Source organism: Choloepus didactylus, chromosome 9, assembly GCF_015220235.1.
Source record: "Choloepus didactylus isolate mChoDid1 chromosome 9, mChoDid1.pri, whole genome shotgun sequence".
Taxonomy (NCBI): Eukaryota; Metazoa; Chordata; class Mammalia; order Pilosa; family Megalonychidae; genus Choloepus; species Choloepus didactylus.
The window spans coordinates 101112069-101124653 of NC_051315.1; the positions used below are offsets into that span (position 1 = coordinate 101112069).

The 12585-nt window shown below is 40.1% G+C and overlaps 1 protein-coding gene across 1 annotated transcript in view; it reads left to right on the forward strand.

The window, feature by feature from the left end:
* The window catches only part of PIKFYVE (phosphoinositide kinase, FYVE-type zinc finger containing), a 115045-nt gene extending 103417 nt beyond the window's left edge, over positions 1–11628 (forward strand). Inside the window, exon 46 of the mRNA XM_037848498.1 lies at positions 8182–11628. The gene's annotated coding sequence lies outside the window, so the exon portion shown is untranslated. The remainder of the gene's footprint in view (positions 1–8181) is intronic.
* The last annotated feature ends 957 nt before the right edge of the window (positions 11629–12585 follow it).

Below are 12585 nucleotides of genomic sequence, written 5' to 3' on the forward strand. Positions count from 1 at the left end.
TCTCCACTCTCCCAGAGGGTGGCGGATGCCCGGGAGTATGGAAGTCCCAAGTGACACCCAGGCTTCCCATACCATCCCGCAACACACAGGCAGTGAAGTGGCTGCTATTGTCAGAATCTGTATTCTCCACTAGCCCATATTGGGGAATGATTTGTTTAAGGATAATTTTAGAAGTTCCTAATGCTGTAGCTGAGGCTAGAGGACAGGCTTCCACCCATCCGGCTAGATGGTCTACAATTACCAGAATACATTTTAGCTAACCTGTTGGGGGCATTTCAGTGTAATCAACCTGAATGCTTTGTAATGGTCTGAGGCCCTGCTCTCTTCCCCCTTGTACCTGCTTTCTTAAGACCTTTTTATTAATCTTTTGACAAATTATTGTCCCGGCCCGCGGGACGTTCAACAGAGGCTCCAAGTCCTGTGAGGGAGGAATGGTATGGGACAAGAGACACGAAGAACGACAGCAAGACAGGTTTCTGATCAAGCTGCAAAACTTTATTGAAGAGGCAGAGCATATATACTCTAGGAGAAGGGGAAGTGGCTAGCAAGGGCTCGTGGCGGTCTAGGATTGGTGGCTGCTGTTGCTAGGGCGGATGGCAGATGTAGGGTTAGCATTTTTGGCGCGAACTAGCACTTTTGGCGCGAACTACTTCCGTAAGGAAGGCTGAGGGTAACTTAAGCTATTGTTGTATCAGCCCTGGCAGCCATGTTGCACATCTCCGGCATAGCTGAAGGTGGACTTCATGCATGCTACCTTAATCACCCTCTACAAATTATGCACTGTTCACATATTTGTTTAGCAACTGTATAAAGGCCTACACATCCAAATTGCCTAAGTACTAAATTACACATGGCTTGTATTCCCCATGAATCCCCTGGTGTAAAACTGCTAATACCTCCTTCAGGTACAGACACTCCTGAACTCATTTGTATGAAGATCAGCAAGAATTTACCAACATTTAAGGCTATTTACTGGTTAAAAATAATGGAACAATTAGACTAATGAACACAAAAGGCTCACCATTCTTAAATGCCCACTTAAAATCTAGTATTTCGTACACCTAGTTTAGTGATGCCTGAATATACTTGATTTACATATAGGTACACCTTGAAGACACACACAGTTTGCTGTCAGATGAGTAATAATCCACCCTCCAGGGAGAAGAGGACAAGTCTTGGTGTGTGGCATTTGACAATATATGTGGTGTCTGTATTCCCACCAGAGCCAATTTCAGGCTAGCAACCTGGCATCACCAAATGCAGAGCTGGGAAGAGATATGCACTACTCACTGTCCTAAGTTCGTTCAACTCAGCTATAGTGAACCTCAACCCCTTTTACAGGAACATGTGCATATAATCCATTTGCACTTTGAGTATGAACCTTTTGCTTTTGCCCAAAATATATTAGCAAAACCATACCATGAATCACAAAAACACGCACCCCTTATATATCTGAAACACAGACAGACACATATAACTTTTTTACACACCCATAACCATACAAAACATGCACACATTATGCTTATTTACAAGCACATACAGCCAACACACTACTGTTACATATATACAGAAAACCTCTATACAAACACAGTCTTTTTCACACTTTTAAGTAAAGAGTTGTCTCATTCTCCACAGTCGTGAACCTGCACACAATTGCCCAGCTCTAGAGTACACACAAACTAGTATATGCTACAAAGACACAAAGAAATATCCTGAGGCTTATCCCACATCCCTGTATAAACACACAACCCAAACTTTCATTAGATACATGAACTCTCAACTCCCAGGATGCATACTAATGATTTTTTACTACAAAATCCAAATACACAGTCCTAGAAAATGTGCATACAACTTTCCGTGCACCCTGAATACATGCATTAATGATATTTAAACACAACTTCTGTGTGCTTTTAATAGACTCGATTACACAGCACACTAAAATAGGCAAAGGTCTCCACCAATACCTATTTAGTCCTACATCACTTAAGTATATGAATAGAGAATCACACAAACCCCATGCCATAAATCCCCCCTCTTTCTTTTTAACTGGCCCCGACTACTTCTTTATCTTGCCTCTGTCTGTTTCCTCCCTGCCTTGTAGACTCTCTTAACTCCTCCAATGGCTTATCCAGCCATTCATCCATTTTTTTTTAATATCTTTTCTGAATATTAGGCCAAGATCCCTTTATATAGCTGACCTTTAGCATTCCCTGGGCCACAGTATCATTAGGATCCATTCCTGAGTATTCTCTCACCTGGTCTCTTAACCTTCACAGATAAACTGAAAGGAAAACAGGGTTTAAGGGACCAAAGCAATTTGTAAAACCCACAGGGCAAACACCATTAGATTTCAAAGTCTGAGAATCATTAACAGAAGGATGTTGTATCCTCGGGGCTTGAGAGAACAGGAGTCCAACCCTTTCCAAAGGCTTTTGTGGCAGCCCTTTTCTCTCCAAACGCTTGGGTGAGTACTCCAACATATCCACATGGGGAGACCGCCTTTTCGGCCCCACCCTCCTCAAACATCAGGGTGCCATCCGGACTCTGCCTCTCTGAGGCAAAGGCTCTACCCTCTCTGAACAGTGGGGTGGTGACCGGGCTCTCCCCAATTCCCTGGGAATGTGCTCCACCCTCTTTGGGGCCTGGGGTGGCAAAACTTCCAGAGCATTGAAGCGGAAGGCCCACCCTCGACCTCTAGGGCAAATTCACCCTTGCCATGCATGTGGACCACTCCGCTTTCCCAGCCCGAGACCTCTTGACTCCAGACCTCAACCTCCATGGCTCTGTTGGGGTTTTGGGTATGGCCAGTTTTATTCCGGGCAGGTGCTGCCTCTCCCTTTCTCTCATAGCCACCCTCTTCGCCATTCCCCTTTCTTCTCCCATAAAGGGGATATTTAGAATGGACATAAGTTTAGACCAGGTATATAAACTGGGGCCTAAGAATTGATTTAATTGTTCAGCTATCCCTGCTGGTTCTTCCATTAATGATTCTTACCCTCTTTTCCTTAGGAGCCTCTGGAAATGGAAACTTTTGGATATCCCTCTTACGCTGTTTTAATTATTTTCTTAACTGTTGGTGGGTTGTAACCTGTGGAGCAGTCAGCACCGACTGGCTCTCCAATTGCCCGGGGGCATGGACTGCTCCCAACTGAATCTTTAGGTTTTAACAGTTCCTGCCCCAGTGGGTGAGGGGAAACATAAGATGGGGGAATGCTTAACAAAGGATCCCAGGTTTTAGTTTCTAAAGATTCTGGGGTTTTAACTTTTATGGGATAAAAACTGGTCTCCTTTCCCTGCAGCCAGCACATAGCATAGTTAGATTCCTCCTTGGAAAAAGGTTTCTTTTTATTAACATAACACATGAAGTCAGCACAGAGCCAACCGTTGTCTGCCCCATATTTTGGCCAGAATACATCAAGTGACAAAATGCTTTCTTTGGTCTAAATGTAACAACAATATTTGATCATTTTCCTTTTATCCTTTCCCTTGGTCTGATCACTTTCAGCCCAATGTTTCACCATGTTCCCCAATGGACTATTTAGAGGAATGTTCCTGGGGGACCCTACAGAAACCCCCTTCCCTTTATTCCCAGCCAGCCAACTGCCTCTATTCCCCATTCTGAGTCTTGTCTAGGCATCTTTCCCTTGGATCAGCCTCAGGCTCATCAGAATGTTCCAACCACCAAGGCAATACTTAATAGTCCTTTTTTTTTTTTTTTTAATTACCTTGGCCTATGCATGGAGTTACCTGGTTGCTGTGAGGCATGTTTTTCCTTCCCCTTTTCTTGTCCACAATTGGCAGACCTAAGCATCTGATCATGGGTCTCACCAGAAGTCAGAGGCAGGCCTCTGATGACAGAGTCCAAGACTGCTCAAACAGTGGGACGTGCCTTCCCTTATTCCATCCCGGGTGTCCCCTTCGATGTTTCGGATCCCGGACGAGCACCCAAGAATTGTGAGAAACAAGCAAAAAGGAACAAACACTCACCTGATTGTGAAGAAGGAAAGAATTTATTCATGATCTTGCAAGAATGGACGCACAGCCAGAAATGTGGCAGGCGCGCTGAACAAGAGAGCATGGCAGTAGTTATACCCTATCCTAATATGCAGGTCCCTCCTCCGTTTCCCCATTGGCTGGGTACTCCAGAGCTTATAGCCTATCTGAGAGAGCTAACTAGTCTGCCTTTGAGATTTTGAATTGTACAGCCTATCAGAGAGAGTTAACTAGTTTAAATTTACCAGCAAGAGTTCCTGCCTTTGATTATAGCTATATTCCTTTACATTCCAGTAGCCCTGGTTATTTTTCCCATATAAGGAGCTGGTGCTGATTCCAGTAGCCCTGGTTATTTTTCCCATATAAGGAGCTGGTGCTGATTCTTACGTCATGGCTCTCTCTTTCCTTCCCTTTACCATGGAGCTAGTTTAGGCCAGTTCTGCCGCCAAGTCTCCATTTTCCCTTTCCCATGTTGCCTTTATGTGAAAGCTAAATTTAACCCTTTCTTACAACAAGCAGAGGAAATTTGGAGAAAATAAGACAGAGACAGACAGAGACATGGCCATGTAGGGGAGCAGAAATTGAGTTATGCCACAAACCAAGGAACACCATGGATTGCTGGCCACCCACTAGAAGCTATGGGTGACGTATGGAGCAGATTCTCCCCTTTGATAAGGATGACATTGCCGACAATATGATTTTGGCCTGCTAGTCTCCAGAACCATGAGATAATAAAATTCCTATTGTTTAAGCCAACTAGTGTGTTGTCACAGCCTCAGAGGGCTTTTGTAGCCAAAGGACTAAAGAAAGCACTGGACATGTTCTGAGACATGAGCCTTTATTATGGGACTTACCAACAGGGTGGGAAGTTGAGTCACATTGCCCTGAATTCAGGAGCTTTTCTGAATGGATTCAGGAGCTGCTATGAATGATGGCGGGTTCAGAGCTCAAAGCATGATGATACTCCAAACTTTGGGTGGGCGGGGGGTGAATAAGCTGGTTATAAGGGCTTGGCATTCCAATGGGTATGAGAACATAAGGCAGGCTTGCAACTAGGGAGGGATTGACTGTAATCAATAGGGAGGAGGGGAGGATTATAGATTATCTGGTAGATAACAGTATCTCAGGGAGACTCAGGGAGGAGGTAGTTATAGATCACATTTAGCATGGAGGCCTTGTTTTGCATGGAGAATAGGTCAACCAAACTGCTGTGTGCAGTCAAGACACTTGGGGGCCCAGGGTTCCCAGATGTGTGGTACTTTGTTATAGCAGCCCTGGCAAACACTCAGTAATGTCTTTTACTAAGTGTACTTAGTAAAACAATGTCTTTTACTAAGTAATGTAAATAAGTAAAATTAAGTAAAATTACTAAGTAAACTAGTGTCTTTTACTAAGTTACTCAGTAAAATAAGACAGTAATACAGTCTTCACATTTATACAATATTTTAATCCATTGTGTGAACTGGATAAATTTGTTTTTCAATCTATCTGTTTTACTGTCAACCCCATTCTGAAGGAAGAAGAGTTCCTTCTCTCCAAAATTAACTCTTCTCTTCTCTTTCACTCTTCATCCCTTTCTTTCCTGTCTCCTGCTGAGTCTTGCTCCAAACTGTAGCCCTTATTTTTCCTATTCCCTTAATTTCTCATTTTACTCTTTCCTTTCAATGTACTGTGTTGAAATGTCAACATCCTAAAACATCCTAAAATAAACAGCAAATAATCATAACCATCATCCTCAACCCTCCCTAAGGTAGGAATCCTCTTTTTTTCTCTTCTTTCCATTACAAAACTTTGAGAAGTCTCATACCACATTAACTGCCACCTCAAACTTATCTCTCCTCATCCTTTGCAATCTGCCTTCACCACCAATTGATTTTTTGAAGGTCACCTTTGCTTGCAGCCTATAAGGGCATGGCCTGTTCCTTATAGCCTGTAAGAGTCTAACACAACATTTAGATATTAATAATTATAAAAGTAATTAATGAATGCTTCACTCCTATATCACACATCATAAAAGCAGGCCAATTTTGCCAAGATTAAGCAGTGTTAAATATTATCCTAGGTCCATTATGTAAACCAGCAGTTTAAAAAGTTACAAAGAAAAACAACTAGGTAAGCTTGAGAAGGAATTTTATTATCCATAGTTTAGATTAATTCTTATTAAAATTAAAAATTCCTGCTGTTATATGAATGCAGTTCTTATACATATAAGTAAAATCAGGGCTGGCAAATATGTGATTTTCATCAGATGGGCTTTGTTTGAAGATTAAGTTTCTTGCAAAATCTGTCCTTGTTTGAAGTTAAAATTTCATGTAACCACATGAATTGATGAGTTGAAGCTAATTTACAATATGTAAATTGATTTTTGAGAGAATCCACAGGAGTTTAGCTATTATTTTTGGAATTTCTCCCCAACCCACATAGGCAATTAAGTAATAAGAGTAAGGAATAGAAAACACTCATCCAAATCATCTATTAAAATCTAGGTTCCACTCAGTGACACAACATTTCATTTCTCAGTCTCTCATGTAGCACATGCCTTGGCCATATTCACATATATGGGCTCTATTCTCTGCTGTTACTTCAGTCCCTTTTCCTTCTTCCTCTATTATGTGCTCCTACCCCCAGCTCCTTTGATGGAAATATCTAATGTCTTTCAAATATCTGAGGTATGACTTGATAGATGACTACCTTCAGCACATAACAACCCCCCATTTCCTTCCCTCTATCCTCTGGGACTTGAGAACATCTCTGTCTATGTACATAAGACTAGAAACTCAGATTTGTGGGAGAAAACTCAATTATTCGCAACATACTTGGTTTTATAAACAGAGCTGATATCCTTCCTTGGTGTCTAAGACTGACTTGAGCTCTAACAATTCACATCTGTTTTGGTTCATTCTAATTATAACACCAACTTAGTGGCCATGACATTCTAGGGCTTCCAGAGAGAACTGGTTTTGCAGGGCATCTGGCAATGTGTGCTCTTTTCTTAGTTTCCACACTGTGGATTTAAAAGCATTTAACAAATATTTTTCAGTGATCAACCCAGACCTTTCATGCAAATGATATAATAAGTAAAATAGTATAAGTATGAATGTTGGAAATATAATGGCCTCTTCAACTAGTTCAAGAATTTCATAAGGACATGAAAAAAATCCAGGAAGGCAAGAAAAGGGCTAGCCAGATTACTTTAGGATTGTTCCTGGATTTGTATTAGGCAATTACTAATTTAAGTCCTAGATTCACAGGTGAACAGTGATTATTAAACTAAGATCATGGAAGTTCTAAATGGCCCAATCCATGACTGTAAATTTTGATAGCTTAATTTTTTGCTTTTTCTTTTTTGACCCATGTGGTTGACAGATCTTCTGTTACTGAAAATAATGACTCACATATAAAAACAACCCTCTTCAGGAAAAAGTTATCTCTGTTTCAATAAAGTTCAAAAACAGCCACTTCCTCTCAAATGGTAATGCCAGCAGTACTTATAGAGACATCTGTTATCAGCTATTCTCTTTGGATCCTAACCATTTATTACAAAAGACATAAAAAGTTCCTTTGATACAATCAGGGTTTTTGTTCTGACATACTGTCAGCTCTCACAAGCTGGGTGTAGTTTCCATTTTAAATTAGAGGTAAAATCCTGGCTCATCAAGTCAAAGTGTATAATTAATCAAAAAGCATAATTTTTTTTGCTTTAATTTTAGCTTTATAAGAAAAATAGAACATATTCAGAGACTAGAGAAATTATCAGAGATAAGTTCCATGGAAAATTCAATATAATATGCTAGCCAACAAACTGAAAAAGAGTATAAAATATCTGGAGGAAAAAAGTCCTGTTTAATTTATGAAATCCAGCTAATTGGCCATGTTATCATTCATTCCCAAACCAGTCTTGAAAGGATAATTTGTCTCCATAAGTCCCTAGTAAAATATTTTCAATAATTATGCAGCCCCATTTTCATTGAAGTCAGCACCATAGACAATGGATTGGGCATATTAAAGACTAAAATATATATTTTAATCAATATTAATAAAACAAGAAATACATGAATGATATTAAAATCACCATATCAGAAGAATATGGTTTATTTAATGAGTTGTTTAAAAAAAAAGATGTTTTCTTTCATCTTTCAAATAACTTTTTACAAACTAAACTTTGATTGAAATCTTTTTTCTTTCCAGGAAGTACCTTGATGTAATGGAGTGGCAGGTTTGGCAGGGGATGGGGGGACAGTGCTCCTGAGTTTTAATCTTTGTTCCCACCACATGCTAACTCTGTGACCTTGGGCAAGTCACTCAACTTCATGGAGCCTCAGATGTTTATGGGGATAATAATAACTACCTTGAAGGGTGTAGTGAAGATTAGAGACAATACATATGCACTTATCAGCACAGTGCCTGGCACATCGGTACACAGCTCTTCAAATGCTGCAACTGAAGATGCCATTGGAAACTGAAGACCACAGTGGAACACATTGTTCATCTCTACACATCAGACAATTTAAGGAGTTTCTCAAAAACTCCTTAGGGCTGAGTGTGACCCTACAGCTCATATCATCACTATCACTAAGCCTATCTGACACCAGGCTGGATACTTAACATTTTATTCAGAGAGCAGCTGGTTTCTGGGAGCTTTGATTGAAAGAAAATGTATACTAATAATGTACAGTGATAATATTCTTTGTCTAATTGTTGAATATTGTGGAACACAAAGGAAGATTGATGGTTAATGTACATTTACACAATTGAAGGTCAAGTTTTCATTACTCTAATGGTTCTGTAAGTAAGTGAAGTATTTATTAATTAATTCAGTTTTTGTTCTTCTGTAGGTAATCTACTATAGTAATAAAAAATAAAAATTGAATTATCTTCTGCTCATTGGAAAGATATTTGCTACACTGAAAGTCCTCAAAGAGGGAAAACAATAAGTGTAACATTTTTGGATTATGAGAATTAAAAATGGATTAAAATTCCACATGAAGACACTGTTGATAAAGGGTGTTCCGTGTTGTGAGGGTTATCAAAAAACTTTAATAGGCAACTGCAGCAACTGCCAAGTCACTTGGTCAATTCAATTTTTACTCTTCCTGGAGTAAGGCAGCAGATTAAGAGCAATCCTTTCCAAGACTGTCCTTAAGATACTAGCTGCAAGCTCACAGGCCCAGGCCACTGGCACTTCTGACCAATAAGCTACAAATTCAGAGATTCTTATCACCCTCTTGAGTTTGATAATTCACTAGAACAGCTCACAGAACCCACTGAAAGCACCATACTTAAAATTATACTTTTATGATAGTAAAAGGATACAAATAAGAAGTCAGAAAAAGAAATGTATGAGGACATCAAAGGAAGAGATATATGGGGCAAGGTCTGGGAGGGTCTCAGACGCAAGCTTCTGTGTCCTCTCCACGCAGTCAGAACGTGTCACCCTCATGGCATAGCAGTAATGTATTTTATCAATTATGGAAGCTCATCGTGGCTTCGAGTGTCCAAGTTGATAAAGGGTCTCATTATGTAGGCATAATTGATGGAGTCAGTGTCCACGTGGTTGAACTCAATCTGCAGCACCCCTCTCCTCCCAACAGCTGGGAGGTGGGCTGGAAGGTGGGCTGACATGACATGGCCCAAAGCCCCAACCCCCTAATTGCCTGTTTGGTCTCTGTGATGGAACCAGCCCCCACCCTAAGACTGCAGGTGTAGTTGGCTCCTCCCTGTCTTCTGATTAGCATATGGACTTTCAGGGGCCCACCATGAAGAACAAGACACTCTTATCACAGGAAGTTCCAAAGAGTTTACTTCCCCAGGAACTGAGGACAAAGACTAGGTAAGTTTTTTGTTATATTGCACAGGGAGAGCATTTCTAATCTGACTTAAGTCCAGAATTTACTCAAACTAATTTCCCAGTGCCATCGGTGGCATTTCCTGATTTCATCCACGCTAGCCATGTGAATGTGCACAAGTTATGTGATCTCTATGAGCCACAGAGTTCTCTTATAGCTATTTTACAGGACAGCCATGAGGAATCAAGGAACAGCATGTGTCAAGTTTCTCTGGCACAAAATAGCTTCCCAGTAAATGTTATTTTCCTTAGCAAGTTCCCATTTAGCATGACAATTTATGTTAAATTTATGAAGAAGCTCCAGGGAGCACCATGGCAAAATAAGCAGCCCAAAGTGATGGTACAGAACCCTTCAATTCAAAAGATGCTTGTGTATGTGAATTATGATAGTGCCTTGATGGTTAATTTCATGTGTCAACTTGGCCAGGTTTTGGTATCCGGTTGTTTGTTCAAGCAAACACTGGCTTGTTACTGTGAGGGTATTTTGTAGCTGGATTTGCATCTATAATCAGTTGATGGCATCCATTGCTGATTACATCTGTAATCAACCAAGGAGATTGCATTCAGCAATGTGGGGAGTCCTGTCATCCAATCAGCTGGAGGTCTTAAAAGCCAGAATTGAGGGTTTTAGAAGTCAGAAAGAAGAATTTCTGCTTCTACTTCAGCCAGCTTCCTCTGGGGAATTGAATTTCACTTTTATAGCAGTTTCCAGTTTGTGGCCTGCTCTACAGAATTTCGACTTGCCAACCCTGACTGTAACGTGAGCTACCTCTTATAATAAATTCCTTAAGAATAAATATATCCTGTCAATTCTGTTTCTCTGGAGAACCCTGACTAATACAGTACTGGGCATTAGTAGTGATATTTACAGTTCAGTAAGTGTCTTTCTCTTCCTTTGTCTTATATGTGGGTAATATGTGGCAGGAATTTTATCCTGTTGATTGTGAAGGCAAATACTTCATATTTTAATGGAAATAGGATCAGTAGATTCCACATATATCATATATTGTCTTATTTTGATACCTAAAATATATACCCACATATATCATACATTGTCTTATTTTGCTACCTTTCTACTTAAGGAAAGACATTCCCTAAACACCTCTGGCCTCTTGGCCTGATCTTTACTGTTCTCCATGGAGGTGGAATGAGTTACCTGGTTAGTGGATGCAGTCTTTGGTCCAAATTTCTCAAATAGGTGGAGCTATCTAATAGGAGCCCACAAACACAGGTCTCTTTTTGTTCTCTTCACCTAGTTCCTATTGAGGGACAGTCTGGAGCAGTGTGTCTGTTCTGTAGAACTGGCTTTCCTTTGTATGGACTGTATCAAAGCCCATTACACTCATCAGGTAGGGGATATTAGCTAGACCTTAGCCACCTTCTCTAGTCTTGGCTATATCAGTAAGAAAGGTGTCATTTTGATCTCCTTCTGTTCATTCACTGAGTATAAGACTTTATTGGCTCTCTACCTTGGTGAGAACAAGAAGGATGCTTCCTTTCTCTCTCAAACCCTAACACACCAAAAGAAAATAATGATCAAAGAGTTTGGGGGACTAATACAAGTTCACTTAGTAAACCCAAGTCTTCAGACACAAAGTACAGAGCTCTTTGCATTGTATCACATAATCTATTTATTATCTCACTTTCCTTTACCTTTATGTTATTTATCATAAAACCTTTATTTGTTGGGCTACCACTTGGAGCTCTATGATTTGGGGGAAGTTATATAACCTCTCAGAGCCCCAGGTTTCTTATCTGTAGAGTACATTTAATAATGCCTACTTCACCGAGTTATTTTGATAATTAATAAAATATATGTAAAGTATCTACTTCAGTGACTGACCTCCGTTTCTTTTTCCTTCCCCTAAATGGTTTGCATATAGTTCAAAAAACTATTCAAACCTTGCAGGTATCCCTACAGTGTTCCTTATTTCCCCCTTTTAACATTTATTAGGAAAATTAGTATCTATTGTCGTAATTGATAGCAATAAAATATTTAATTTCTTTTATCAAACTTTTGTATTTTTACAATACAGAATAAATATTTTTCACTTACATTTTGAATCATATTTATTAATATGCTACTACATTTCAAAGAGCAATACAGCAATGGAAGCCTATAATAATTATTTGTGGTAGGCAGAATTCTAAGATGATTCCTAATAACCCACACCCTTGTACAACCAATCTCCTTCCCTTGAGTGACTTGCCTCTAGCCAATAAAATACAGCAAAGCTGAAGGACTGTGCAGATGTAACCAAGGACTCTAATCAGTTGACTTTGAGTTAATCAAAACAGAGATTAACCTGGATAGACCTGACCTAGTCAGTTAAGCCCTTAAAAGAGCATCTGGACTCTGCTTGTAGTGAGAGATTCACCTGCTGGCCTTGAAGAGTTAAGCTGTCATGTTGGAAGAGGACCATATGGTTAGCACCAGAAGACAGCCTTTTGGGACTGAGCAAGACCCCAGGCTAATAGCAAGAAAATGGCAGCCCTCAGTCCTACTCCTGCAAGGAACTGAATTCTGCCAACATCATGAATGAGACTGTAAGAGTACTCTGAATTCCAGATGAGAGTTCAAGTCCCAGCTGACACTTTGGTTTCAGCCTGGTGAGAATCTGAGCAGAGGACACACCTAACCTGTGCCTAGACTTCTATCCAACAGAAACTGTGGGATAATAAATAGATGTTGTTTTAAGCCACTGAATTTGTGGTAATTTGTTATGCAGCAATAGAAAGCGAATACA